The sequence below is a fragment of the Nicotiana tabacum genome, chromosome 21 (assembly GCF_000715075.1).
Source record: "Nicotiana tabacum cultivar K326 chromosome 21, ASM71507v2, whole genome shotgun sequence".
NCBI classification, from domain to species: domain Eukaryota; kingdom Viridiplantae; phylum Streptophyta; class Magnoliopsida; order Solanales; family Solanaceae; genus Nicotiana; species Nicotiana tabacum.
Window position 1 is genome coordinate 6511785 of NC_134100.1, and position 4374 is coordinate 6516158.

Below are 4374 nucleotides of genomic sequence, written 5' to 3' on the forward strand. Positions count from 1 at the left end.
AATTAACTATAAAAATTGCAATTTATAATTTTTTTTATGGAGTTCAAAATATGTAGATATTATTTAAAAATTAAGTAATCAATATTCAAGTTTACATCTAAATTAGATACGTTCTTAATCCATCTTTGGTTTTTCTTGGGGGGGGGGGGGATGAAGTATTTTTTTTTTTTTTTGGAAAGAGTAGTTGCAAAGGTTGATGCAAGTCAAAGGAGATTCTCCTTTTTAGAACTCAGACTTACGTATTATAGTTAACGTATTAGATAGCGGCGGAAGTAGGATTTTTACTACAGGGATTTAAAAAATTTAAAAAGTGGATGGGAAAAGAAGTAAAGGGAATTTAGCATCTAATATATTTACATGAAAAAAAAATTAATCGTATATATACAATGTAATTCTCGGATGAAGGGATTTAGGCAAAACCTCCTTCCGCCCGCCTAGCTACGCTCCTCGTATTAGGTTAGGCCAGTTCCTGATATTATTCTCGAGGAATTTCACCTAATCCTTCTTTAGGTAAACTTGGTTTCTGGATTTAAAGTAAAGGAAAATTTCCTTGTCAACGCATGACGTTATTGTGGTCTTAGTGAACCAAAAAATTTGCATAATTTCAACAATTTATTCAGTAATTACATAGCTAAGGCCTAAGGGGAATACATATGAGAATGAAGTGGAGTTATTGCAGTTACATATGTTTCCCCTTTCTAAAGAACTCAAGTGTGTAGTTAGTAGGAAGAGACTTTTCTGATATCCATCACTAACTCACCAAAAAAAAAAAAAAAAAATTATGAATTTGGATACTTCTCAATAGTTCTAATATGGTATTTCTTTATATTTTTTCTTTTAAAAAGATGAAGAACGACCAAAAATAAAAGCTGATTAACATACGTTCTAACTCAAATCCGATGAAATTTCGGCAAAATAAAAGGTTTTACAAATTATGGATCAAAATTGACACATTTTAGTACCAGTCTTCGCAAATGACTACGATGATAATTGAATTTGCATGACCAAATTTATTTCCTACACTAGTGATATAGCCCGCTCTTCGCGCGGTTGTAAATAACATTAGTAATTTATTGCAACTGATATTGCTGTAAACATTTTCGAGATAGAATAGATTATATTTTTCGTGTATATGCATATAGTAACTTTTAATATCTCAATAAATTATTAAAAGCTCATATATATATATATATCACAAATTAAAGTCCATTTAAAATGGTTAAAAGAAGGGAAAAACATAACAAAAGTTGGAGACATATTCGGCGAGGCCGTAAAGCATGAGTCAACTGACAACAATTAATTATGAGAAGTTTTATTTTGTGTCTCATACAACTAACACTAGTTGTATGATGTTCCTTTTTGTCTCATAAATTTGTGAATCCCAATCTTACACTTCTGGGTCCACAAAACTGTGTGACAAAAAAGATGCCTCATACAACTAGTGTCAGTTGTATGCGACACAAAATAAAATTTTCCAATTAAATATGTCTCTTAGATAGTCCTTATCACAATGAACAATTGTACAAGCAGTGGCTAAGATAACAATTTAAAAAATACAATACTTTGTACTGTAAATCACCAGCCAAGAGTGTAATAAAGGTTAGTTTTGATATATCATTACTATCTTGAGACAAATTAAGCAAAATATTTTTTTTAAAAAAAGAACCGGAATTCAAGCAACATATTAAACAGAGGGATTATAAAGAAGGAAATGTTAGTACGATAGACTACAACCGAAAACGAAAAAAGGATGATGAAGCTTACAATGCTATCGTAGAGGAGGCATCAATAAGTCATTATGCCACTACTATACGACTGTTTCAAGTTGAATAGGAATAAGGTTTGTACTAAGAGTTTTTCAGTATAATTTGACTGTTGTTTTTCTCAATAGACCTTGATGATCTAAATTTTCCTCTAAAGTCTAAAGTCTAAACATGCTTTATAACCCTAAAATCCAAACTCTGCAGCTGCTTTTGTTGGTATGATGCGACGATCCAGCGGTTTGAATATCTCAAGCCAAGAGCTCATGAGTAATACCAGAAGTTTGCTCTAATTTAAAATCCTTGGAGAGAAGGCATTCCATATTAAGTCCATTCTTCGATTAAGATCTAACTTCATTGAGAGGAACTACATGAATACACACACAGAATTCAACCTTCTTTCTAAAGTTTAACTCCCATCATTTGGAACATAAATTGCAACTAATGACTAATATTTGAGTTTTTGAAAGATTTGAAAAAGTAAGGTTGGAAATATTTTGAAAATTTTACTCTTTGTTGGGCAAAACAGATAAACAACCTTATCCATGTTTGCAAAGTCAGATTTTGCAAACTCTAAAACAAATACCATCTATGTAATTTACCTTAATTTGGTGGTGGAGGGATTGCACCTGGTTAATGATCTCACCAAGTATCAATCAATAGTTTTTCCACACATCTAATTTAAAAAATAATAAACTAACCATATCAGAATTCTATATATTTTTCTCTTAAAAATAATAAACTTCTTGATAGGCTCGTAGCAATAACAGAAGCTAGTATCTGTATCCCAAGACCTTGATGTAGCATTGCATCAAATTCTTCTTGCTTGTTCTACTAACAATAACTTTATTTTGGCTTTAGATAACGTTTGATTTGACCTTCCATTGTATCCCAAGCACTGAGTAGGCAAACACATAAAATTATTTAAAAAGTAAAACATGTATAAACTGCATTCTCCTATACTCTATGAGAACATATTTTAGAAGTTATTGAACTAAGCTTATTCTACTAACAATAACTTTATTTCGGCTTTAGATAACGCTGGTTTTGACCCTCCATTATTAGTAATGTGGCATCACGATTTTACAACATCTTGCAAGTCACTTTAGCTATATATATATATAGTGTATGCAAAATACAGTAATGAATTTGAGAAGGCACAAGGATTAGTATACATCCATTACTCATTTTTTTAATAGACAATATTAGAAACTGAAAAGGATGAGAAGATTAATTGAAGACACTTAATTACTCGCAATAATTAGCAAAGGGGTGTGATAACTTGATGTAATTTTACAATTATAAGAGCAGGGAAAAATATGCAACATTAATGCAGAAAAAGGCAAAAATTGAAAATATAAAGTTAACAAATTGGATTGAAGAAAGCGAGAGAAAGAAATGATATTCTTGCACAATGTGCTATGCCACATCAGTTAGTTTAATCTCAAGAGTATTTAAACTCTAAGTATGCCAAAAAAAGGAAGAAAACATGGAAATTAGTATACTTTTTGCAAAAAGAAGTGGACTAATTGTATCAATAATGTTCTAGGAAGGAGGCAATGTCATACAAAATCGCTTGTACGTGAGAGAAATTAATCAGAATAATTTTCAAAAGTTTTATTAACTGGTGTCAAGCAAGAGAGGAATCTGTCTTGGTCCCTCTTAACAAACTTCACAATTGCTCCATCTGTTGTGTTTTATCAGATATATTATAGCCCATAAGGAATTTGTCCAAATACCAAGCAGCATGAAGAAAGAAACAAAAAGAGATGTCTTCAACCATGCTTGCTGGATTAATAAAGAGTTCATAAAGATTCAGCAAAAGAGAAAATTGCAATAGTTATATTACTATGAAATGACAGAGAGTGATTGTTGCTAACCTAAAACTGCTCAATTGATGAACGGGTTGAGATGACAGAGAGCATGAGAGTAGATGTAGGTACCATCTTCAGCCTGAGGGCATTTTGCGGTGATAGGAGGAAGAGATGGCAGCATCATCTGGCCGTTGGAGCACGTTCAGTAAGCATACGACATAATTTTATGAAGATCAGATCAGACTTCGTATATTTTCTAGACAAAAAACCGTCATATGCATAACACATACACAAATCGCATTGAATTGCTAGTTTTCAAATAATAATTGCATAAAAAATGAATGAATTAGAGCTGAATAATACTTCCTTACCTTTTTCATGGCAGTGCTTTCTGCCGTTGTTATCTTCGTCACTGCAAAATTTTGCAAAATTGTTTAGATGTTAATGCTGAAATAGAAGAAGGCAAATATAAACGTGCCCACAACAAAAATAAAATTCTGAAGGTGATTATGATGGTTGCGCCTCAACTGCCCCAAACCCACATCAAAAGGACGAGGAAAGCCCCTGGAGTATTAATTAATTATTAATTTTAATTAATTAAAAGAAAAAGAAGAAATGTCAAAAAAAGGAGATAAAAGAGAAATAGGTATACTGGCCTTAGAGGCCTGCCACATCAGCTGTGCTAGGCCCAACTTTATATATATATATATATATATATATATATATATATATATATATATATATATATATATATAGATTAGTGTTCTCAAACTTTTTGAGACCACTTACTAAGTGCCTCC

General features: G+C 31.7%; 1 long non-coding RNA gene across 2 annotated transcripts; it reads right to left on the reverse strand.

Annotated features, from left to right (window-relative positions):
- Nucleotides 1–1713: 1713 nt before the first annotated feature.
- Nucleotides 1714–4100, reverse strand: LOC107808632 (uncharacterized). Of its 2 annotated transcripts, none has more exons than XR_001653194.2 (3): nt 3946–4100; nt 3641–3758; nt 1714–2127 (listed from the first exon to the last, which is right to left on the reverse strand). It is a non-coding gene; the product is annotated as an uncharacterized LOC107808632 (long non-coding RNA). The 2 variants fall into 2 exon arrangements; XR_001653193.2 differs by having other exon boundaries at nt 1714–2658.
- Nucleotides 4101–4374: the final 274 nt, after the last annotated feature.